The sequence below is a fragment of the Ornithorhynchus anatinus genome, chromosome 8 (genome assembly GCF_004115215.2).
Source record: "Ornithorhynchus anatinus isolate Pmale09 chromosome 8, mOrnAna1.pri.v4, whole genome shotgun sequence".
Taxonomy (NCBI): domain Eukaryota; kingdom Metazoa; phylum Chordata; class Mammalia; order Monotremata; family Ornithorhynchidae; genus Ornithorhynchus; species Ornithorhynchus anatinus.
In genome coordinates, this window is record NC_041735.1 from 3,856,459 (window position 1) to 3,882,723 (window position 26,265).

The window sequence follows — 26,265 nt, forward strand, 5'->3', positions numbered from 1 at the left end:
GGGGGCTCTTTCTGAGCAGAATTTCATAAGGAATGGCAGGCAAGACGGTAGAGAGAGAGAGTGAGAGAATCAAAAAGGAAGATAATTTGGGTTTCGTCTCTCCGGTGTAGCCTTAAAAGACTAAGGTGAAATCTTCATTTGACTCCCCGATGTCTACCTAATTCAATAACAAGCTGACTGACCTAGCTTGGGCGGCCCCAGCTCCACTGAAACCTCAGTCTGCCTCGGTCCGGGAAGATTCTTTGCCAAATCGAAAATGGAAGAGATATAATTGGGTCGCGTTCAAAATTGATAGAGTGCCCCGCAAAAATCAGCAATAAATGAGTTAAGCCGGCGACCGTCTAAAATATTCTTCTCTTCCTAAAATTAAATCCGAGAGTCTTATTGTCAGTGAAACATGATAGGTTTATTAAATACCCTATAGAATACTGTACTAGAAGCGGCGGCTTTATCTGATGCAATTTTTCTACTTAATCTGAGCTGTATGCATGCAACTGCGGCTTCAAAACATCTGGGTACAGCAATTTTTTTTCTTTTCTGCACCTGCAAGTGTAAGTACACACATAAACAAAAAAGAAATTAAATCTTCCGCGGAGCCGGAGGAGGGGGAAAAAAAAAAACAACCCACCAGCCATGAAGCTCAAGGGAGCCGTATGACAAGAGCTGAGCTGTAAACAAGGCTTGAGAGGGATTTAATTCTTATGACAAGTGCCAGTGATGGCTCTCACATGGACTCAGCATATGCCCACATTTCAGCGAGGAGCCACGGAGGATTTAATGCAAATAGGCAAAAAGCTCCCAGCCCATCAGCTTCTCCTCGGCTAAAAATAGCCCAGCAAATCACGATGAGCTAGTGCTGTAATTATCTTGATTTTTTTTCAGAATTTTTGCCACTCGGAAGAGATTTTTTTTTTTTTTTAGATCCTTCACCCGGCTCTTCGTAATTGCAGCCGTGAGACCCAGACCTCTCCCCCTCCCTGGGCTGGTGGAGAGAGAGCAGAGTCCGGTAGGTTCCCCGGGCAGCCGGGTACTCCGGGATCTACTTGGTTGGTTCCGGCGCGGTCACGAAGGGTTGGGATTTACCCTGGAGAGAGGGATAAGCTCATCCCCCGTCACCCTCCTTGGCAAAGAGAGAAGCGGCCTGGGCCTAGTGGAAAGAGCCCGGGCCTGGAAGTCAGAGGACCTGGGTTCTGATGCCGGCTCCGCCACTTACCTGTTGTGCGATCTTGGGCAAATCGCTTTACTTCTCTGGGCCTTAGTTCCCTCTGCAGAATGGGGATTCAATATTTGTCCTCCCTCCTACTTAGACTGTGAGGCCCATGTGATAATAATAATAATGATATTTGTTAAGCGCTTATTATGGGCCGGGCACTAAGCACTGGGGCGGATAGAGGCAAATCGCGTTGGACGCAGTCCCTGTCCCGTGTGGGGGCTCACGGTTTCAATCCCCATTTGACAGATGAGGTTACTGAGGCCCAGTGAAGTGATTTGCCCAAGGTCACACAGCAGCCAAATGGCAGAGCTGGGATTAGAACTCATGACTTTCTGACTCCCAGGCCCGTGCTCTATCCACTAGGTCATGCTGCTTCATGTGGGACCCGATTATCTAGTATCTTCCCCAGAGCTTAGCGCAGTGCTTGGCACATATTAATACCACAGTAATAATTATTATTATAAAAGGAGGGACACCCATCCCAGTTTAAGTCCCAAGAGGGAATGTGCCACCTCTCCGAGGAGGGTCTGGTGGGGGTGATGATTATGATGGCATTTGTTAAGCGCTTATTATGTGCAAAGCACTGTTCTAAGCGCTGGGAGGGATACAAGGTGATCAGCTTGTCCCACGTGGGGTTCACAGTCTTAATCCCCATTTTACAGATGAGAGAACTGGGGCCCAGAGAAGCGAAGTGACTTGCCCAAAGTCACACAGCCGACAAGCGGCGGAGCCGGGATTAGAACCCATGACCTCTGACTCCCGAGCCTGTGCCCTTTCCACTGAGCCACGCTGCTTCTCTAAGTGGGCAGGGGGCCTCCCCCAGCACCCCAAATATTGGAAAAAGTGGGGATCTCCAACTGACAAGGAAGCAGCGTAGCGTTCATGGGTTCTAATCCTGGCTCTACCACTTGTCTTCTGTGTGACCTTGGGCAAGTCACTTAGCAACTCCGGGCCTCAGCGACCTCATCTATGAAATGAGGATGAAAACCATGAGCCCCACAGGGTCTGTGTCCAACTTGATTACTTTGTAGCTACCCCAGTGTTTAATAATTATGGTATTTGTTGAGCGCTTACTATGTGCTGAGCACTGATCTAAGCTCCGGGGCAGATACAGGGTAATTAGATTGTCCCACGTGGGGCTCACGTTTTTTAATCCCCATTTTTACAGATGAGGTAACTGAGGCACAGAGAAGTTAAGTGATTTGCCCAAGGTCACACAGCGGACAAGTGGCGGAGGCGGGATTAGAACCCATGACCTCTGACTCCCAAGCCCATGCTCTTTCCGCTAAGCCACGCTGCTTCTCTTAGAACGGTGCTGGCACATAATAAGCGCTTAATAAATACCATTAAAAAAAAGAAAGCCGTGAATAAAAATACCATTCATTGATTTGATTAGTGGAAAGTGAGTTGCCGTTCCATAGAGAAAACAGGGCCTATTGTGAGTGCGATGCAACTTTTGTTCTTCATCCTTTCAATCCTAATCAAGCAAGAGGGTAAATAATTATGGTAGTCTTAATAATAATAATAATAATTACGGTATTTGCTACTATAGTAACTATAGTGGGTTACTATATGCCAGGCACTGTTAAGCACTCACAGTGTGCCAAGCACTGTTCCAAGCCCTAGGGTAGATACGAGTTAGGTTGGACACGGTCCCTGCCCCACGGGGGCTCACAGTCTCAATCCCCGTTTTACAGATGAGGTAACTGAGGCCCAGAGAAGTCAAGTGGCCTAAACGAGGTCACGCAGCGGACACGTGGCGGAGCCGGGGTTAGAACCCGGGACCTCCGACTCCCAGGCCCGCACCCCCTGCGCTAAACCACGCCGCTTCTCCTGTGAATTACCCTATGAATTCATAATTCACCTGGCTTTAACCCTACATCTCGTCTTCCTCCCGCCCTCCACGCCTCGTGCTCGGAGAGGTTCGCGAGGCAGGGAGGGGAAATCGTCTCAACGGCGGGGCCCAGGAAGGAGAAGTAATTCCTCCCGTTTCCGGCTCCGACATCACGGAGAGAGTCAGGAGTCGCAACCGGGCGATCGTCGGCAACCGATCACCAGCGGATCCAGTGGGTCTCGGAGCGAGGCTCCCTGAATTGAAGGCGCACCCCGTCGACTCCAATTCTAGGAGGAACTCCGGCCCAAGCAGCGGGAACCCACAAAACCCGCTCAAGGGCTTTCGCCGGCTAATTCCGGGCGGGCGGGTTCGATGTCGACAGCCGTTCAGATTCTCCTAGTGGAGCTGCAGCCCCATCTTGCTTTTCTCCCAGACACCTGTAATGCGATTCATCTGTTTTCTTTGTTATTCCCTGCGCTCATTTAAATGTGATGTGCGTTTCCCCCACTCCGCCGATTTAACTTTCTATCGACTCTTTCAAACAGACGGCAGACAGAGAACATGGTTCGTCCCCTCGCTGGCTCAAGAACCGCCGAGGGGGGATTTACGGGCAGGTGGGAGAGGCCGGAGCCGAACCGCACCGCAGACCGGATCCGGTTATTCCATCCTGACGGGATGTCGGGAGGACCCGAGTTCTAGTGCCGCCGGGTCCCCTCGCTTCTACGGGCTGCAGTTGCCTCATCTGTAAAATGGGGATTAGGACAGTGAGCCCCGTGCGAGACGGGGACTGTGTCCAACCTGCCTAATAGGCTAGAGAAGCAGCGTGGCTCAGCGGAAAGAGCCCGGGCTTGGGAGTCAGAGGTCATGGGTTCGAATCCCTGCTCCGCCACTCGTCAGCTGTGTTACTTTGGGCGAGTCACAACTTCTCGGTGCCTCAGTTCCCTCATCTGGAAAATGGGGATTAAGACTGAGCCCCACGTGGGACAACCTGATGACCTCGTATCTACCCCAGCGCTTAGAACAGTGCTCGGCGCATAGTAAGCGCTTAACAAATACCACCATTATTAGGCAAGCGAATCGGGTTGGGCTGCTTCGTGGGAAGCAGCGTGGCTCAGTGGAAAGAGCCCGGGCTTGGGAGTCAGAGGTCATGGGTTCAAATCCCAGCTCTGCCACTTGTCAACTCTGTGACTGTGGGCAGGTCACTTCACTTCTCTGTGCCTCAGTGACCTCATCTGTAAAGTGGGGATGAAGACTGTGAGCCCCACGTGGGACAACCTGATGACCTCATATCTATCCCAGCGCTTAGAACAGTGCTCGGCGCATAGTAAGCGCTTAACAAATATCACCATTATTAGGCAAGCGAATCGGGTTGGGCTGCTTCGTGGGAAGCAGCGTGGCTCAGTGGAAAGAGCCCGGGCCTGGGAGTCAGAGGTCATGGATTCAAATCCCAGCTCTGCCACTTGTCAACTCTGTGACTGTGGGCAAGTCACTTCACTTCTCTGTGCCTCAGTTACCTCAACTGTAAAATGGGGATGAAGACTGTGAGCCCCACGTGGGACAACCCGATCACCTTGTATCCCCCAGCGCTTAGAACAGTGCTCTGCACACAGTAAGCGCTTAACAAATTCCAACATTATTATTAGTAGTAGTACCTGTGCCGCATAGGGCTCACAGTCTTAATGCCCATTTTACAGATAAGGTTATTGAGGCAAAGGGAAGCGAAGTGACTTGCCCATGGTCACACAGCAGTCAAGGGGCGGAGCCGGGATTAGAATCCCTGACCTTCCGACTCCCAGGCCCGCGCACTAACCATCGTACCATGCTGCTGCTTGGAGGGCACGAAGGATGGACCATCCAACACCTCGAACTTTGCTCCCTCTCCGTCCCTAACCTTGCCCTTCTCTTTGCCTAATTGTTTCTTCAGTAACCCCGTCTTGGCGTCTGATCCATGGATTTATCCTTGAATCTACTGATGCTTTTGGCTGCACGGTTTCCCCTGTTAACCAATTCCCCATGCTTTTCCACCCGCGACCACAGCCCCGCTCAGCGGCAGTTCAGCCCGCTCAATCCAAACATTTTCATGGATAGAGGCGACTGGGAAAGCCTTACTATTACCGCCACCAGTCGTAGAACGTCATCAGTGGTATTTATCGAGCACTTACTGTGTGCAGAACACTGTACTAAGTGCTTGGGAGAATATAAGTTCTATCACTTGTCTGCTGTGTGACCTTGGGCAACTCACTTAACTTCTCTGGGCCTCAGTTCCCTCATCTGTAAGATGGGGATGAAGACCGTGGCGGGGACTGTGTCCAACCCGATTTTCCTTTCACTCCCTTCTGCATCGCCCTGATTTGTTCCCTTTGCTCTTCCCCCCTCCCAGCCTCACAGAGCTTATGTCCATATCTGTCATTTTATTTATTTCTATTAATGCCTGTCTCGCCCTCTAGACTGTGAACGCCTTGTGGGCAGGGAGTGGGTCTGTTATATTGTAATGGTGGTATTTGTTAAGCGCTTACTACGTGCAAAGCACTGTTCTAAGCGATGGGGGGGATACAAGGTGATCAGGTTGTCCCACGTGGGGCTCACAGTCTTCATCCCCATTTTACAGATGAGGTAAAGACTGTGCTCTCCCAAGTGCTTAGTGTAGTGCTCTGCACATGGTAAGTGCTCAAAAAATACAATAGATTGCCTGATTATCCACCCCAGGGCTTAGGAGAGTGCCTGTCACACGGTGCTTGACAAATACCATTAAAAAAATTACCACAGGGTTTGTAGATACATTCCCTAACCGCGGCGAGTTTACAGGCTGGATGGGGAGACAGGCATTAATGTAAGTACATACTTTATTATATATAATTTTTAGGTATTTAAATGAGTGAAGAAGCTAAGGTGAAGCCTAAGGTGACTTTTCAAATTCCAGTCCGGCTTTCCAGCTCCGAAAGGTGGGGTCTGGCTAGCTTTGACTATTCACCCAGCTCCAAAGCGGGGTGATCTGGTCAAAGCAGATGACGGACATTAGGGGAGCCCACAGGTTTTGAAACACGATCGGGCGGGAGGGCCACCATTTTGGGTTTTTTCGGCCATTTAATTGTCCGTTTGGTGCAGATTCTTCCGGAAGATTAGAATTTTTTTTCCCCGTTCTACTTTCGGCTGTAAACGTACCCTACGATTTCCATTGCCCACCGGGGCCTTCAAACTCCCTTCAGGGCCCCAGAGCACAAGTTCCAGCCACTTGGTGTCGGGAAAGGCTACGGTCCTCGGCTCAAGTCAGATTCCGCACATTCGGCTGCAGTTGTCCACTCTGGGGCCCCACTGAACAGAAAGGCAATCTGCCCAACTTCCCAGGAAGGAATGAGTCGATCGGTAGTATTTATTGAACGCTCTCTGTGTGCAGAATACGGTACTAGGCGTTTGGGAGGGTGCAGTACGACAGAGTTAGCGGACACATTCCCTGCCCGGGAAGGAAGCTTGAAAGCACGTGAAATCTCCCCCTCGATAAAGGAAAAGGTCTTCATCTGTGCACAAAATACGGGTATATGCCGGACCTACCACTTGCCCCTCGCTGACTATTCATTTATACGATAAGCGGCGTGGCTTAGCGGATAGAGCCCGGGCCTGGGAATCAGAGGGACCTGGGTTCTAATCCCAGCTCCGTCACATGTCTGCTGTGTGACCTTGGGCTAGTCGCTTCACTTCTCTGTGCCTCAGTTGCCTCATCTGGAAAATGGGGATTAAGAGCACGAGCCCCACGTGGGACAGGGACCGTGTCCAGCCCGATTCACTTGCATCTACCGTGGTGCTTAGAACAGTGCTCGGCACATAGTAAGCGCTTAACAAGTACCGTAATTATTATGAATGTCTGTCTCCCCCTCTAGACTGTAAACTTGCTGCGGGCAGGGACCGCGTCTGTTATATCGTCATACCGAACTCTCCCAAGAGCGCTCGGGAAGCGATCGATAGATATGACCGACTGACTCTAAGTTGTCACCGATCCATTGAGAAAAGGAATCTCAGCCACCGGTTGGAATTCTGACGTCACGCAGGAGCAGATCGCCGCTGGGAATTCAGGTGCGAGGTCAACAGGGGCGGGCTGAGGCGATTTTGGTTTGGCGATCCGGTCGTCGGGCAGGAGGGCCCCGTCCGCCGCCATCCTGGATGGGCGGTCGCCCAATCCGTCACCTCCCGGTCCCTCTGGAAGAAGCGGGGAGCCGGGTTCAGGGGTTTGAATTGCAGGGTCATCTGCTGTCTCAGAACCGCACCCTCCTTCCCTCACCTGGGGGTTTGAAGAAGGTCAAGAAAAGATGGCACTTGGCAAAATGGCCGAGCCCTACCCGATGGGTTACAAGGAGACCCACACCCGGACACCCTCTTAATAATAATAGAGAAGCCGCGCGGCTCAGTGGAGAGAGCCCGGGCTTGGGAGTCGGAGGTCACGGGTTCCGATCCCGGCTCTGCCACTTGGCAGCTGTGTGACTGTGGGCGAGTCCCGTCACTCCTCTGGGCCTCAGTGACCTCATCTGGAAAATGGGGATTAGTAATGATAATAATGATGGCATTCGTTAAGCGCCTACTATGTGCAAAGCACTGTTCTAAGCGCTGGGGGGAACAAGGTGATCAGGTTGTCCCACATGGGGCTCACAGTTTTAATCCCCATTTTACAGATGAGGGAACTGAGGCACAGAGAAGTGAAGTGACTTGCCCAAAGTCACACAGCTGGCAAGCAGCAGAGCCAGGATTCGAACCCATGACCCCTGACTCCCAAGATCGAGCTCTTTACACTGAGCCACGCTGCGAGCCTCGTGTGGGGCAACCTGATGACCCTGTCTCTCCCCCAGCGCTTAGAACGGTGCTCTGCACGTAGTAAGCGCTTAACAAATACCAACATTATTATTATTGTTATTAATAATAATGACTGTGGTATGTTAAGCACTTCCTAGGTGCCAGGCTCTGTACGTTGCCCTGGGATGGAGGCAAGCAAATCGGGTCGCACAGAGTCCCTGTCCCAGTGGGACTCATCGTCTTAATCTCCATTTTATAGATGAGGTAAAGTGACTTGCCCGCGGTCACGCAGCAGGCAAACGGCAGAGCCGGGATTAGAACCCAGGTCCTTCTGATTCCCAGGCCCGTGCTCTATCCACTAGGCTACGCTGCTTCTCTTCAAGGCGTGGGTGGGGGCGTCAGAGAAGCAGCATGGCTCAGTGGAAAGAGCGCGGGCTTGGGAGTCAGAGGTCGTGAGTTCTAATGCCGGCTCTGCCGCTTATCGGCTGTGTGACTTTGGGCAAGTCACTTAACTTCTATATGCCTCAGTTACCTCATCTGTAAAATGGGGATTATGACTGTGAGACCTACATGGGATACCCTGATCACCTTGTATCTACCCCAGTGCTTAGAACAGTGCTTGGCACATACTAAGGGCTTAACAGATACCGCCATTATTATTATTAGACCTTGCCATATTTAACGCACTCCTTGTTCCCGCTTCGAAGAGATTCCTCAAGCAGGGGGATTGCTGTTGACAAATGGGAAGGAGTCATCTCCTCTTGGCGTCCGTGAAACCCAGGGGACATTTCTTCGAGTGGCAGAGAGTATTCTCTTCTCTACTTCGTTCTGATTTGGGACCAGAAACCTGTCCGGACGCATCTGACCAAACTCTAAAGGCCTGGAGCTCTATGGATCGGATTAACCTACTCTGGCTTTTCATCCATGGAAGAGGACAACTTACTTTCACACCGCGGGACTTAAATCCTTGGGGATTATCGATTTGGTTATCTTTTATTCGCCCCAGCGCTGAGCATACAGTGAGCTCTTCTTCGTAAGGGTTCTTATTGCTGTTCTCGTTTCCAGCCCTACCCTTTAGATGTGGAATCTCTTTTGGGATGAATTTGCCCTCAGTTGGCCCGGGGAGGAGGGAAATCCATTTCTTTGATGTTTTAAACAAATAATTCAGTCGTATCTATTGAGCGCTTACTGTGTGCAGAGCACCGTACTACACGCTTGGGAGTACGATACAGCAGTAAACAGACACGTTCCCTGCCCACGACGAGCTTCCGCGCTGACGAGGAGGCAGTATATTTCTGGATTCATTCATTCATTCATTCGTATTTATTGAGCGCTTACTATGTGCAGAGCACTTTACTAAGCGCTTGGAATGTACAATTCGGCAACAGACAGAGACAGTCCCTGCCCTCTGACGGGTTTACGGTCTAATCGGGGGAGGCAGACGGACAGAAACAAGACAACTTAATCACGATAAATAGAATCAAGGGGATGGACAACAGGATGTATATTTCTGGATGCTTTTGAGGGTCTCTAAACATCGTTAGCCAAGTCATCTGCGTCCCGGTTGCCAAAAGAATGCATATCCTCTGAAAAGAGCTGGGAAACCTGTTCGAATGAAGCCGGGGCCAAGGCCCGGTCGATCTAAAGGTCGGCGGGAGGGAAGGGGAGAAGGTTTCGCCTCCTAATCTAGGAGGAAGCCGAGCTGAACCGGCTCCGTAACTCGCCAGGCCAGTGGGGAACCTCCATCTTCTTGGGAGCGGAGGCGAAGTGCTCTAAACTTGTCGCTGAGGCTGCCCCCTCTTAATCTTCCTGTTTATCTGGCGCTTCGTTAAAGTCGATCTCTGCCGGACGGGCCGTCACTCAAGCCCGGCTGTCCTGTCGTCGGGCTTCCCCCCAGAGAGCGTCCTTCATCCTGATAAATGGTCGGCCGGCCGCTGGTGCGTCTGAAGGAAGAGTGGTCCTGAAGCTAAAGAGATTAGGGAGGGCCGCTCCCCCGGCCCTGGCTCGGCCAACCGAACGATCGCATTCATTAAGGAAGGTATCGTGATAACCCGGGCGGCGTTTTCCAGAAAGGTGGGATGGGAGATTTATGGTCGTGACCGTATTCGTTTTCAGAATTCTCAGGGTGCGTTGGCCAGGGGCCGTCGAGCGGCGAGCAGCTGTCGAGGCTCACTTTCCGGGCCCACATCTGTTATTCTGTTTGGTTACAGAGGTTGGATTTGATGGAAGTCAGACGGTCGGTTAATGATATCTACTGAGCGTCTACTGGGGGCAGAATGCTCTACTGAGCGCTCAACAGAGGACAGTAGACATAGAATAATAATAATGACGGCATTTCTTAAGCGCTTACTATGCGCCAAGTGCTGTTCTAAACGCCGGGGTAGATACGAGGTAATCAGGGTGTCCCACGTGGGGCTCGCAGTCTAAATCCCCATTTTACAGATGAGGTCACTGAGGCCCAGAGAAGTGAAATGACTTACCCAAGGTCACCCAGCAGACGAGTGGCGGAGCCGGGTTTGGAACCCAGCTCCTTCCGACTCCCAGGCCCGGCCGGTACCCACTGGGCCACGCCACAACTGCGTGGTGCGAAATGATTTCGGCAAGAACGTGGGATTGAGCGTCTGCCCCTTCCCCGTCCACCTGGGTTTCATATAAACGTTTATTCATATAAACGTCTGTCTTCCCCTTTAGACCGTAAGCTCTCTGCGGGCAGGGAACGTGTCTGTTCATTCAATCGTATTTATTGAGCGTGCAGAGCACTGGTCTAAGCGCTGTAACAGTAAACAGCCACATTGCCTATGCACAGTGAATTTACAATCTAGAGGATGAGCGTACAGTCTACAAGCCAGGTGTCATACTCTCAGGCACCTAGTACAGTGCTCTGCTCACAGTAAGTGCTCAGTAAACATGAGCGATTGACCGATTGATGCTGGGGGCGGCCCGTGTCGGTCGCGTTTCTCACCCTCGACGCGGGCTGAAACGTGGCGCAGGCTGACGCATCCCGCAGGAGGGAGCGGCCCGTCTCCGTCCAGTCTGGCTCTCTGCCTGGGAGCCTGAGACTTCCTGAAAACTCTGGAGATAGAAAGCACACTTCTTAATGTTTTGCTAATGTCTGCCTCCTGGCGTACGCTCGTTTCTCCGTTGCTAATGCGGGCGGCGATCGCTCAGAGCCGGATTACGGCACGATTATGATCACTAGTTAACATTTACGGATTTCTCCCCCGTACGCTTGGAGGGGCGGGAAGGGCGGGGAAGAGTGTTCTGAGTTCCCTGGCCTGTTCATTCAATCATATGTATTCTTTCTTTCTTTCTTTATTATTTATTTATTTATAAGGGTATTTATTGAGCTAAGGATTGTACTTAGTACAGTTCTCTGCACACAGTAAGCGCTCAACAGATGTGATTGAATGAACGAATGAATCGGACTGGTCTAAGGGAAGCGGCGTGGCTCAGTGGAAAGAGCCCGGACCTGGGTGTCAGAGGTCATGGGTTCGAATGCCGGCTCTGCCACTTGTCAGCTGTTTGACTGTGGACAAGTCACTTCACTTCTCAGTGACCTCATCTGTAAAATGGGGATTAACTGTGAGCCTCACGTGAGACAACCTGATGACCCTGTATCTCCCCCAGCGCTTAGAATGATAATAATAATGTTGGTATTTGTTAAGCGCTTACTATGTGCCGAGCGCTGTTCTAAGCGCTGGGGTAGACACAGGGGAATCAGGTTGTCCCACGTGGGGCTCACGGTCTTAATCCCCATTTTACAGATGAGGTAACTGAGGCCCAGAGAAGTGAAGTGACTTGCCCACGGTCACCCAGCTGACAAGGGGCAGAGCTGGGATTCGAACCCATGACCTCTGACTCCCAAGCCCGGGCCTGAAACAGTGGGCTGGACCTAATGTCCCCTAAAGTATCATCTGTTCTAATCCTCGCTCTGCTGCTTGTCAGCTGTGTGACTTTGGGCAAGTCACTTCGCTTCGCTGTGTCTCAGCTACCTCATCTGGAAAATGGGGATTAAGACCGTGAGCCCCACGTGGGACGACCTGGTTACCTTGTATCTACCCCAGAGCTTGGAACAGGGTTCGGCACATAGGAAGCGCTTAACAAATGCCATCGTTATTATTATTATCTGTTGGATTCCACCAAAGGCAGGAGTTATTCTGCAAGCGTGGAACAGTGGGAAAAGACAGCACGGCAAGAGGCTTCTGACAAGAGAGAGGCCTAAGTCAGGGATCAGTGGTTTGAAAATAATGTTCATCACTGAAACTTTCTATAGTAACGGTATTTACTGATTGCTCACATGGGGCAAAACGTTTGGTTTGTTTCAGACCGGTTCCAGGTATTGGTTTGTCTCTGCTTTCACCCCCTTGGAATATTCCGTCTCTATTCCCAGGAGGCCCGAGGAATGTAATCTTAGATGCAGACTCATCTCCATCAGGTAAGCATTGAGAACAGTAATACCCAAATTGGATTTTACCTGCAATAGTGTAATTCAGGTGACGTGACACACGGTGAAAGGAGAAAAACCTAAATGATCACCATCAGGTCAAGTACTTCAACTCTATGCCTCAGTTCCCTCATCTGTAAAATGGGGATTAAGACTGTGAGCCCCACGTGGGACAACCTGATTCCCCTGTGTTTACCTCAGCGCTTAGAACAGTGCTCTGCACATAGTAAGCGCTTAACAAATACCAACATTAACTCTATCAATCTAGGACTCGCAACTCTTAATTAATACGACTAGGCCACCTGTCCGAGCAGCACCCGGAAAAGTTTAAAATGATTATCGGTGACTCTGGTTTTCCTCAAACTGAAGGAGCCGAGCAAACTCCCACGTTTCCCAAACAGAAATTAGAAGTAAGCATAAAGGGTTTCCCCAATGTATAAACCTTTCCCTATACCAGAATTTCTCTGGAACTTCTCTGGTTCGATAATAAAATAATGATGGTATTTGTTAAGCAGTTACTGGGTGCCAGGCTCTGTACTAAGCGCTGGGGTGGCTACAAGAAAATCGGGTTGGCTGCAGTCCCTGTCCCATGTGGGGCTCATAATCTTAATCCCCGTTTTCCAGATGAGGTAACTGAGGCACAGAGAAGTGAAGTGACTTGTCCAAGGTCACAGAGCAGACCGACGGCAGGGCTGAGTGTAGAACCCTTGACCTTCTGACTCCCGGGCCTGTGCTCTATCCACTACGCCATGCCGCTTTAATGGTTTTTATCGAGCGCTTTCTGTGTGCAGAGCATTGTACTAAGCGCTTGAGAGGGTACAATATAACAGAGTTGGTAGACACAATTCCCGGCTACAGGCTTACAATCTAGAAGGTCCTGTTGCAGGCAATCTCTGCCCGGTCGTTGCTCTGCCTGGTCAGTGACATAGTTAGAGCCTGGGTGGGTCTCAAATCTGTATTCTGCAGAATGGTCAAGCTTTCCCCATTTCTAGGTCGTAGCAAGACCCCGAGTAGAGTTATTCTTCGGTTTTTATTCACGCGAGTAAAGAAGTTGTATTGTAGGTCCAGTGATTCAGTAATGGAGTGGTAAGTACGCAGAGTAACCACAGATTTCACCAGCTTGGGCATCAGCAGGCTCAGTACTTCCCAATAAGCAGATGTCTTTCCCGGAAAAGGGGCCCGGGGCTCCGGGCTGGGTGAGGGGTTCCTCTTAGAGAAAGGGAAAGCGAGATGGAGTTGCCTGGGCTAAGACAGATCCTAACAGTTCTAAAGAAAGTCTAGAGGAAGTGGAAGAATAAAACGGACCGTGCCCTTGAAATGTTAAACCCAATGGATCAAGATTTCCGGATGAATCTATGCTCCAATATTCCACTGGTGCTAAATTTGTTGACTGTCATTGAATTCTAGGTGATCGCTGTGGTATTCGTTAAGTGCCTAGCATGTGAAGCCTAAACCAAAGTAGATAATCAGGTTGGACACCATCCCTGTCCCCCATAGGACTCACAGCCTAACTAGAAGGGAGTGGAATTTAGTCCCCATTTTATAGGTAAGGCCACTGAGGCACAGAAAAGTTAGGTGACTTGCCCAAGGTCGTACGGCAGAGAAGTGGCTGAGCTGGGATTAGAAGAAAGGTCCTCTGACTCTTAGGCCCGTGGTCTTTCCATTAGGACATGTTGCTTCTCTGAGTCCCTGCTATAACATGTGTTTCATTGCCTAATTCAGATATCGCTGATGGAAAAATTCAGGAACGTTCTTCCTATCTTCCAAATCTGTTCCAGTATAATGTGACTCATCAATTGGCACAACTAGATACGGTACAGGAAGACTATTTTTCCAAATAGTATTTGTTATGCACTTATTATGTGCCAGGCACTGTACTAATCACTGGAATAGATAAACCCTACTCACATGAGACTTCACAGTCTTAATTCCCATTTTACAGAGGAGGGAACTGAGGCAAGGAGAAGGGAAGTGATTTACCCTAGGTCACACAGTAGACAGGAGGCGGAGTCAGGATTAGAACCTCGGCCCACGCTCTATCCACTAGCGCACTTCTTCCCTCCGTCGCTACGTTTCCCGTTTTCTGCCTCAGCTTAACTGTACGGGATTTAGCATTTCCTCGTGTTTTTGCCACTTCGCTAATTTGCCGTATTAAATGCTTTCACGGCTGCAAGGGCGTAAAGGACTGTGCTGGTGGTGGAACCAAAAATAATACATACGTTAGTATCCAAAAAGGTTAGAGTGATATCTTCAGACCTATTAAATTCCCATTGAACCGGTGGTTTCCAGAGAATGATTTTTCCAGCCCATTTGGTGTGGTGGATTGTATTGAGCCCTTGGGAAGCTGAGAATCACAAAATGAAACTGGGAAGGTTTGCTAAAGATTCCGTAGGGAGTCCGTAGGCAGCGTGGCCTAGCGGATAGGGCCTGGACGTCAGAAGGACCCGGGTTCTGATCCTGGCCCCACCACTTGTCTGCTCTGTGACCTTGGGCAAGTCATTTAACTTCTTCGTGCCTCAGTTACCTCACCTGTAAAATGGGGAGAGGACTTGTGAGCCCCACGTGGGACCTGGACTGCGTCCAAGCTGATTAGCTTGTATCCATCCCAGAGCTTAATAATAATAATGTTGGTATTTGCTAAGCGCTTACTGTGTGCTGAGCACTGTTCTAAGCGCTGGGGTAGATACAGGGTAATCAGGTTGTCCCACGTGAGGCTCACAGTTAATCCCCATTTTACAGATGAGGGAACTGAGGCACAGAGAAGTTAAGTGACTTGCCCAAAGTCACACAGCTGACAAGTGGCAGATCCGGGATTCGAACTCATGACCCGTGACTCCCAAGCCCGGGCTCTTTCCGCTGAGCCACGCTGCTTCTCTAATACAGTGTCTGGCTCTTAGGAAGCGGTTAACAAATACCACACACAAAAAGGAGGATTTGAGGGGCACCAAAGAAACGTCAGTAGACTCGAGTTTGCCCTAGGAGAAACTGACAAATTGGTAAAGGGTGGAGACAGAATTTAGTTCCCACTCCCCTCTTCACACCTCCCCTCCCTGAAAATGTGCCAGGCTCCAAGGGGGTTCCGACAGAGCCCCAAATATAGAATCTTTGCCCTTGGGAATCAAATATTTTGCACCAGAATAGCAGGAAATCTTTTATAACTAAAAATTTCCTCTCACCCTTCTCCTAGCTGAACAATTGCTCTACTCCCATCTATGTCTTTCTGGCCCATGTAACTCGAAGACTTCCTGCTACTCGGGGGAAGATTTCCTTTGACCATTCTCCTGGCTAAACTCAGTCTACGAGCAAATCTCCCTCTCCTTCTCATATATATATATGTCAATTTCAATTATCCTGGTATTTGATGCGTACCCAAAAAATGGAGGAAAATCTAAGTAAAAGCAAGAAAAGTGAATGAAACCAGGTGGGGTTTGGGGAGATTTGATTGTTTTATTGGGGGGAGGAGAAAGAGAGAGATTATATACAATGAAACCATTAAAGTCAGATTTGCCATAAGGCAGGATGGTAATGCTCCAACATTATGAACAGCAAAACTCCATGAACACATTATATTTTAAACACTTCATCTACTTAACAAACTATGTACATTCTTCTGCTAAATAAGATGAATTGGGATTCAAGAAGGAGCACATCCTGACAAATCTCCTCCTAAAGGCATCCATTAATATAAATCAACAGTAGCAATTTTGTTTGATCATTTATTTGCAAGAATCATTAAGGTTTATTAGCATAATTATTCCCTGTGGGATTTCATGTCACGCAAATGAAAAATGGCATTATCAATATTTAAAAGATAAGTGTGTAATGTTCAGAGTACTTAAACCGTCATCTGCAGGTGCTGACCAGCTGCGGCAAATTAGATTAGATTTGGGTATTTTCCCCGAACCAAAAGAAAATTGTTTGGTTCCAACTGCTTCCATTTTGCCAAACGATAAAAATGCGACTTTGTAAACTAGCTTCCACCGAACAGTCCAACTAGCTCCCGTGGTTACGTGTGACGGTGGATACTTTCACGGCTTGTTTCCTAGCTGTCAAAAATAGACCACCAGTCCCATCGGCAACTGGGATTAATCCTAAGGGTTTTTCCCCGGGAAACGCTCCCCTCCCCTCCTCCTTTCCCCCTCCTTCCTGTCCCCGGGTAGTTTGACCTTCCGGCTCTAGCCCCGGATGATAACGAGCAGGCGGATTTTCCTTAACTCAAGTGGGGATCACCGGTCCCTCCTTAACAATGAAACATTGTTTGCCATGGCAACCGATCAGAGGTAGACATGTTCTTCAAATTAAGTGACAGTCCATCAGAGACAACTGCCGGCGAGATCCGGTTAATTGATAGCAGAGGCCAAACGCACCCACGATTCGATCCGCGGCCTCTCCCCCGGCAGCCCACCTGCCTTGTTATCTGACGATGAGAATCCTTCGATAACACCCAAGGGCCCGGCGGAGATTTCAGTGCTTAATCTTGGGCACTCAGGGATCAATATGTATAATGGTACTCGTTAAGAGCTTACTATAAGCCAAGCACTGTTCTAAGCGCTGGGGGAGATACAAGTCAATCAGGTTGGACACGGTCCCCGTCCCACATGGGGCTCACACTCTTAACCCCCATTTTACAGATGAGGGAACTGAGGCCCGGCGAAGTCGACTTGGCCAAGGTCACACAGCGGGCACGTGGCAGAGCCGGGATTGGAACCCAGGTCCTTCTGACTCCCAGGCCCGAGCTTTATCCACTAGGCCATGCTATTTTTCTTTCCCTCCGTCGATAAACTTTGAACGGTTCTGGGGGGTTTTTTGGGTGCGTATGTGTGTTGTGGAGGTGGGCGGAGGTGCCTCACTTCCTGAAATGCGATCCGTCAGGCTGTAAGCTTGTTGTGGGCAGGGAACGTGTCCATTTATTGTTGCATTGTACTCTCCCAAGCGCTTAGTACAGTGCTCTGCACACAGTAAGTGCTCAGTAATTACGACTGAATGACAATGAATGAATCTGTAGCCAAGTGCATTCCAATAGTGTCCATAAAACTGCTCGATGAAATCATTTCCTGTCCACAGGACAATGACCAGGTGTTAGCCTCAGCATGAAGAGACTTAACTGTAATCCTCTACGATCAAACTTAAATAAGAAATAAAGCCCAGCCAAAGGGCAGGTACTTTTTAAAACTGCTTCAGTAAGTCCTCTTCGTGGATTTGAAGAGCTACTGTAGGAGAGAGTCGTCTTTGTTTAGATACATCATCCCTTTTTCACAATTTCACTATTTGCTGAATACCCCTGTCTTTCCGGCCCCACTCCATCTCTTATCGCTCTATTTTGGCTTCCTATTTCAGATGAGATTCTATAGAGAGAGAAAAGGAAAAACCAGTTGAGATATTCCTAGCGGGGACTTGGGAAGAAGAAGAAGATGGGTCTCTGGCTGTCGTTGGATTAAACATATTTACCGAGCTCTTACTGCTACTGTGAGCCCACTTTAAAATCATATTTAAGGAAAAACCTCAATCGCCTTCCACGTCAGTAGCATCAAGAGAGCTAAAGGCATCTGCAAGTTTCCCATTTCTAGAAAAAATCAGGATCTCACTAATGACTTTCTAGGAGAGTTAAATCTGCTGGTTTTTTCCACTATCAGGCAGGACCTGTTTCCCTTCAGTTACCTGCACTCCCTCTGCGCGTTTGTGGACAGAGTGAATATCCATTGCGACTTAAGTCTCCATTTGGGCTTTCTAGTAATAATGTTGGTATTTGGTATTTGTTAAGCGCTTACTATGTGCAGAGCACTATTCTAAGCGCTGGGGTAGACATAGGGGAATCAGGCTGTCCCACGTGGGGCTCACAGTCTTCATCCCCATTTTACAGATGAGGTAACTGAGGCACAGAGAAGTGAAGTGACTTGCCCACAGTCACACAGCTGACAGACGGCAGAGCTGGGATTCGAACTCATGACCTCTGACTCCAAAGCCCGTGCTCTTTCCACTGAGCCACGGGAGGAGAAAATGTATGGACCGATCACCCACGGCGTGCAATGCCCTGTTGTAAGCACTTAGGAAGGTTTAACAGAAGTAAGAGACATGTTACTTGCCCACAGAGAAGCAGTGGGGCCTAGTGGATAGAGATGGGTCTGGGAGTCAGAAGGACCTGAATTCGAATCCCAGCTCCGCTCCTGTGTGGCCTTGGGGAAGTCACTTCACTTCTCTGGGCCTCAATTACCTCATCTGTAAAATGGGGAATAAGACTGTGAGCTCCACGTGGGACAGGGACTGTGTCCAACCCACTTCGCTTGTACCTGGCACATAGTAAGCACTTAACAAATGTCACAGGGAGCTTATTCTCTGATGGGGGAGACATACAAATATTTACAAATAGAGTAATCGGAACAAATAATTGATGTATAATTGAATATACACATATACACAGGTGCTGAGGATGGGTATGAATAAATACGTAAGTATTGGGGTGACTGTTTCTATGGAAGACATGCAGGTGCCTAAGCTTTTTTTAAAAATAATATTTACTAAGCATTTACTATGTGCCAGGATCTATATTAAAAGCTGGGGTAGATACAAGCTAATCAGGTTGGACACAGTCCCTGTTCCCCGTGGGGCTCACAGTCTTAATCCCCATTTCACAGACGAGGTAACTGAGGCCCAGAGAAATGAAGCCGGGACAAGGGATGGAGCCGGGAATAGCAGCCAGATCCTTCTGACTCTCAGGCAGGTGCTCTAACCAATAGGCCACACCGCTTCAGCCTTGAGTCGAAAGCGTTATTCTAATGGTATTTGTGAAGCGCTTACTGAGTGTCGGACGCTGTTCTAAGCACCTTGACGTCAAGTCCAGGCTTTGCTGCAGGTTGCAAATGTTCAGGAAGTTTTCTGGGTGTTGGGAAGGGGCTACTTTGGGGACAGGAAAAATGAATTCAGTGACATCCACTCCCCTTTCTCTTATCGTCTCCTCAGCCCACCCAGCCCCTTTCAAAATACGTTTGGATGTCGTCTTTACTACGAGCTACTCGGTTCTCACTGAAATCTACATGGGAAGAGTGTCTGGCAAAACAAAACAAAAAAATGATCTTTCCTTGGTTCCCTTAAACATGTTCCTTGGCGTTTCCTCGAGTTACGGCGTTGGAGAGTATCTAGGTGCCGTGCATCGTGGATCTGTGGGAGATGAGCCCTTTTGCATTTTTATAGGTATTAAAGAAGAGTAATGTATCCTTCCTGTCCCTATTTAAGGGAAAACAACTGAGCTCACGCCATCCTCCACTGTTTCCACTTCATCCATTAATATTCATACGATTCAAGCGCTTAGTACAGTGCTCTGCACACAGTAAGCGCACAGTAAATACGATTGAATGAATAGGATGCAAAGCACGAACGACCCAAGAGCTTTACAGAGGAAGACGATTGTGCTAAAGGCTGGAGGTATCGGGGAGAGATACTGGGGTGTGATGTTTATTGCTGGATGTAGATGTCTTGGCCTTCTCTTTACATCCTCTTTCTCTTCCTCCTCCCCCTTCCTCCCCTTTTCCTCCTCCTTCTCCCGTTCCCTATCCTCTTCCGCCTTGCTTCTTGTCTTGTCTTAGGCCGTCGAGTCGCTTCCCACCCATAGCGCCGCCGTGGCCACATCTCTGCCAGAACGGCCCGCTCTCCACCTGCAGTCGTTCTGGTAGTGGATCCAGAGAGTTTTCTTGGTCAAAATCCGAAAGCGGTTTACCGCTGCACAGTAAACCCGAGTCTCCGTCCTCGACTCTCTCCCGCGACGCGGCTGCCCGGCGCAGGTGCGTTTTGACTTGCAGCCGATGGCCTTCCGCTAGCCGCCGCCCAAACTGGGAACGGAATGGACGGGCCTCTGCTGGACTCTCCCTCCCGTAGCCGAGACTGGTAAAGTACTGGAAACTCTCCAGGTGTGGCCCCGAGAGTTGATAGACGTGTTCCCTGCCCATAATGAGCTTACGGTCCGGAGGGAGAGACAGATACGGATATAAAGAAATCGATTAGCGCTATGTCCGAAAGTTCTGTGGGGCTGAAGGAGGGGGGAATAAAAAGTGTAAATCCAAGTGCGAAGGCGACTCTGAAGGGAGTGGGAGAAGAGGAAAAGATAATAATAATAATAATAATGTTGGTATTTGTTAAGCGCTTACTATGTGCCGAGCACTGTTCTAAGCGCTGGGGTAGACACAGGGGAATCAGGATGTCCCATGTGGGGCTCACAGTCTTAATCCCCATTTTACAGATGAGGTAACTGAGGCACCGAGAAGTTAAGTGACTTGCCCAAAGTCACACAGCTGACGAGTGGTAGAGCCAGGGTTCGAACCCATGACCTCTGACTATCTTCTCCAGGACGCTGAGAAGCAGCGTGGCTCGGTGGAAAGAGCCCGGGCGTGGGAGTCCGAGGTCATGGGTTCGAATCCCGCCTCCGCCACTTGTCAGCTGTGTGACCGTGGCCAAGTCACTTCACTTCTCTGGGCCTCAGTGACCTCATCTGTAAAATGGGGATGAAGACTGTGAGCTTCACGTGGGGCAACCTGATGACCCCATATCTACCCCAGCGCTTACAGCAGTGCTCTGCACCTAGTAAGCACTTAACAAATGCCAACATCGTTATTATTATTATTCTCTGCACCTCAGTTACCTCATCTGTTAAATGGGGATGAAGACTGTGAGCCTCACGTGGGACAACCTGATGACCCTGTATCTACCCCAACAGGAGCACACAGTAAGCGCTTAACAAATACCAACGTTATTATTATTATTTCTCTTCGAGTTCACCCACAAAGGAGTAATCGTCCCGGTCTTTCCGGGCAGGTGCTTTAAAGCTGTCTTCGCACGGTAAGCGTCGCTTGGAAAGTCTCTCACTCTGAGTCAGCCGGACTTGAGGTGGAAGACAGAACTGGAGCCTGCAAGGGATTGACTCAGATCACGCCACCCACCACTTCCCCAGAGCCGTGACGACGCAGGTCAAATCGAGCACCAGATTTGTGAATCGGCACTGTCTGCGCTGCCTTGGGGCAGGGTTCTTCGTGTGGTAATAATAATGATAGTTGTGGTATTTGTTAAGCGGCAGTTGAGAAGCAGCGCGGCTCAGTGGAAAGAGCCCGGGCTTGGCAGTCAGAGGTCACGGGTTTGAATCCCAGCTCTGCCACTTATCAGCTGGGTGACTGTGGGCACGTCACTTCACTTCTCTGGGCCTCAGTTACCTCATCCGGAAAATGGGGATTAACTGGGAGCCTCATGTGGGACGTCCTGATTACCCCGTGTCTCCCCCAGCGCTTAGAACAGTGCTCTGCACATAGTAAGCGCTTAACAATAATAATAATAACGTTGGTATTTGTTAAGCGTTTACTATGTGCAGAGCACTGTTAACAAATACCAACATTATTATTATTATTATTGTTAAGTGCTTACTGTGTAGCACTGTACTAAATGCTGGGATAATAATAATGATGATGGTATTTGTTAAGCGCTTACTTTTTGCTGTTCTAAGCGCTGGGATAGATAGAAGCTAATAGAGTTGGACACAGTCCTTGTCCCACATAGGGCTCACAGTCTTCATTCCCATTTTACAGATTAGGGAATGGAGGCACAGAGAAGTTAAGTGACTTGCCCAAGGTCGCCCAGCAGACTAGGGGCAGAGCTGGGATTCGAACCCATGACCTCTGACTCCCAGGCCCGTGCTCTATCCACTGTGCCACCCTGTAAGCTCACTGTGGGCAGGGAATGTATCTGCCCACTCTGTTATATTGTCTTCTTTCAAACTCTTAGTACAGCGCTCTGCACACAGTAAACGCTCGATAAATATGATTCTCAGCAGGCTGACCGATTCCCTCTTCTGTGATTTTTCCATTAGATCGCGTTGTCTCCCCAACTTTGCAGACATCAGAATGTTTGTGCGACGTGTAGCCAAGGTTTGTCTGGTCTGGAGCTTTGTGGTACGTGAAAGCTGCCCCCTCCAAGCGGTGTCGAACCGCGATAGTTTCAATCGTTTACCGGCGACAGTTCCAACTGTTATATTTTAACTCGCTTTCTGTGTGGTTTGTTAGGTTCTTCTTATTCTATATAGCCATCCTCCATCACCCGTCACTCCGTTAGCTGGTTTTTTTATTGGTAACTGTCAGAGCTTGATGCAGTGATTGAAACAGTGCGTTTAATAACAGATATCAGTGATAATAATATACCCGGTTCTACCGTGACACGCGTTTTTCATGTATTTTTGGGCGGTTGAATACTTACTGCTTGGGAATTCTTAATGTCTTCCTGACATCCTGAGCCTTTATGAGTTTGGTCTTTCAGGCTAGTGGAGAAGAACAGGAGCCTGGGAGTCTGAGGACCTGGGATCGAATTCCTGCTCCGCCACTTCAGTCAGTGGTATTTATTCATTCATTCTTATTTATTCAGCGCTTACTGTGTGCGAAGCACTGTACTAAGCACTTGGGAGAATACATTATGATAATAAACAGACACATTCCCCAACCACAACGAGTTTACAGTCTATAGGGGAAACAGACATTAATATAAATAAATGCCAGATATATACATACGTTACAGATATTTATTGAGCATTTATGGTGTTCAGAGCACTGTATTAAGGGGTTGGGAGAGCACAACAGAGTGGGTAGACACCTGACTATTCTGTGACCTTGGCTAAGTCACTTAAGGTCTCTGAGCCTCAGTTTCCTCATCTGTGAAATGGGGCTTGGATCCTTCTCCTTCTGACTTAAAAACTGTGAGCCCCATGTGGGACAGGGATTGTGGCCCAACCTGGTTATCTTAGATCTACCCCAGCGCTTAGTACAGTGCCTGGCATATAATAGTAATACCTTTAAAAAAATAATCAGAAGAAACAGCATATGTGTACATTGCAATTTCTTATCTGGGTGAGTTCTGCAGTGTGAGTTTTCCTCAAGTCCTTCGGTGTGAGGGATTTTTTTTTATGGTATTTGTTAAGCATTTACTCTGTTCCGGGGACTGTACTAAGAGTGCTAGGGTAGATACAAACTAATCAGGTTCACAGTTTTAATTCCCATTTTACAGATGAGGAAAGAGAGGCCCAGAGAAGTGAAGTGACTTATCCAAGGTCCCAAAGCAGGCAAGTGGGAGTCGAAGGACCCAGGTTCTAATTCTGGCTCTGCCACTTGCCTGCTGCGTGACCTGTGGCAAGTCATTTTGCTTCTCTGGGCCTCAGTTTCCTCATGTGGAAAATGGGGATTCAATATCCATTCTACTTAGATTGTGAGCCCTGTGTGGGACGGGGACTGTGTCTGGCCTGATTATCTCGTATCTTCCCCAGTGCTTAAAGAAGTAAGTGCTTAACAAATACCAGAATTATTATTATTACTACGTGCCAGACCCTGACTAAATGCAGTGGTAGGTACAAGATAATCAGACCAGACACAGTCCCTATCTACTCAGGGAGAACATGTATTGAATCCTCATTTTGCAGATGAGGAAACTGAGGCCCAGAGAAGTGAAATGACCTGCCCTAGGTCACCCAGCAGGCAAGTGGCAGAGCTGGGATTAGAACCTAGGGTCTCTGACTCATTCAATCGTATATATTGAGCGCTTACTGTGTGCAGAGCACTGTACCGAGACTCCCGGGCCTGGGCTCTTTTCACTAAGCCCCACCGCTTCTCTTGCCCCTGGCCACGACTCCCTTAACCCCCCGAAATAGAAAACTGGCTCTGGGGAATTTGAGGAGCCCTTTTGGAAACTGAGGAATGCTTTGGAAGACACATACTGGGTCTCTGAGAAACAAAAACAGTTTCACACGGGACTGGCCTGTTTTCAGCTTTACATCCCTGCCTTCCTCCGTGAGATCCAGATGGTTGTAGTCTTCCTGGAATCAGTTAATCACTCAATATTAATTGAGCACCTACCATAGCATTGCACTAAGCGCTCGGGAGAGCTCAGCGAGGAATCCTGGAGACCAGAACCAGATTTTCTAAGCGGAAACCAATCCACTCTTTGTTGAGTCGCCCGAAAAGGGTTGAGATTTTGTCTTTTTTTGCCCGTAGTCTGTGACTTAGTTACTGAAAAGGCCCTCCTATAAATTGTTGCCTGGGGACATGTGTTTTCTTGCACTAAAGAACAATTAAGTCTTCTTTTTCCTGCCTTAATCTTATGAATTCAGTGATACTGCCGGTCCCTCGGTTACCAAGACCGCCACTTCTTCATCCGTCTCCAACATGAAGAAAAAGCAGGCCAGTTTCTCTCTGAGTGATCTAGGTAGGACCTTTGCTGGTCGATAAACCCGTTCAGGCGTTTCTGACTTCTTCTTGTTAGTCCACATTCCTCTTTGCATTCTAAGGGGGCAAATTACCTCACAGTGAAGACCCGTGGGTCCCCACTGTGGCTTATAATGTGGTCAACCCGGCGCCGTCCAAAACTCTCAGCTCCTGTGGAGAGAGCATGAGTCTGCTCCAAGGATCGGGAAACAAAGATAATCACGTGATACTTTCTTCCCGAGCGCCTTTCCTATTGGGATTCAGTCTTCTGCTGCCTTTTCCCACTGGTGATAATAATAATAACAGCAATGATAATAATTGTGGTATTTAAGCGCTCACTATGTGCCAAGAACCGTACTAAGCACTGGGGTTAATACGAGGCCATCAGGTTGGACACAGACCCTGTCCCACATAGGGCTCAAATTCTGCGTAATTGATTTAAGTAATTCTTTTCCTCCTGACTGTCTGGGAAGGGGACAATTGTGGCCTAGTAGAAGGAACACAGGCTGGGAATCAGGAGACCTTTTGGGCAGCTGTTTTTTGTTTGTGTGTTGCATTGTTTTTTTGTTTTTAATGGTACTTGTTAAGCATTTACTGTGAGAATTCTAATCCCAGCTCCTCTCCCGGCAACCTGTAGGACGTTGGGCAAAGCTCTAAACCTCTCCGGGCCTCTGTTGCCGTTGTCAATAAAATGGGAATAAGATACCCGCTCACTCTTCTTCTTAGATCGTGAGCCTTCGTCTGGCTTCTCTGGGTTCACTGGCTTTCCCTAGATTTCTCCAGAGGGGGTGTCTCAAGGCAGCCTGGATACCCTGAGATTTTTCAGGTAGATGGGAAGAGGGCAAATTTTAAAAAAATACAAACAAAATAAACTGAAGTCATATTTTTAAAATGATATCAAGTGCTTACTTTGTGCCAAGCACTGGGGCAGATTCGAGCTGATCGGGTTGGACACAGTCCATGTCCTACATGGGGCTCACAGTCTGAATCCCCATTTTACAGATGACGTAACTGAGGCGCAGAGAATAATAATAATAATGTGGGATTTGTTAAGCGCTTACTATGTGCAGAGCACTGCTCTAAGCGCTGGGGTTGATACAGGTCATCAGGTTGTCCCACGGGAGGCTCACGGTCTTAATCCCCATTTTACAGATGAAGTCACTGAGGCACCGAGAAGCAAAGTGACTTGCCCAAAGTCACCCAGCTGACAAGTGGCGGAGCCGGGATTCAAACCCATGACCTCTGACTCCCAAGCCCGGGCTCTTTCCACTGAGCCACGCTGCTTCTCATGTTAAAGTGGCTTGTCCTTCCGCCGGGCAACCTCTCTGAAACGAAAGCAGAAATCAGCCTCCAACCCATGGATTTTCCCTGACTATAGAGAGATGTTTTCCCTCATTTAATTAAGCAAATCGGGCCAACAAAGGAGAAAGGAAACATCTTTTACTAAAGGGTTTTCGTTCCATCCCTCAGCCCAGGTCCTGGATCTCTCTCTTAACTAAAGAGGATGGGAATCTACAAAGTCAATCAGTCATAGTTATGGAGCGCTCACTGTCTGCAGAGCACTGTACTAAGTGCTTGGGAGAGGCCGATATAACAGTCGAACTAACAGTCTAGAGCTCCACCTGTGAGGTCTGGGAGGGTGAACCGGAGCCTTAAGGTACTGTCTCTGAGCGAGGAACATCATGGATACCTTCCCAAAGTCCTTCTTGGGGGCATAGGTCACTTTCTTGTCCCCTTCGGCCACACACGTCCCTTGGGGAGAGTCAACTGGAATAGA

At 48.9% G+C, this 26,265-nt stretch overlaps 1 long non-coding RNA gene across 1 annotated transcript; it reads left to right on the forward strand.

The window, feature by feature from the left end:
* The first annotated feature begins 6,929 nt into the window (after window positions 1-6,929).
* Window positions 6,930-20,138, forward strand: LOC120638537. The gene is made up of 3 exons (XR_005660237.1): window positions 6,930-7,115; window positions 12,152-12,261; window positions 19,851-20,138. It is a non-coding gene; the product is annotated as an uncharacterized LOC120638537 (long non-coding RNA).
* The last annotated feature ends 6,127 nt before the right edge of the window (window positions 20,139-26,265 follow it).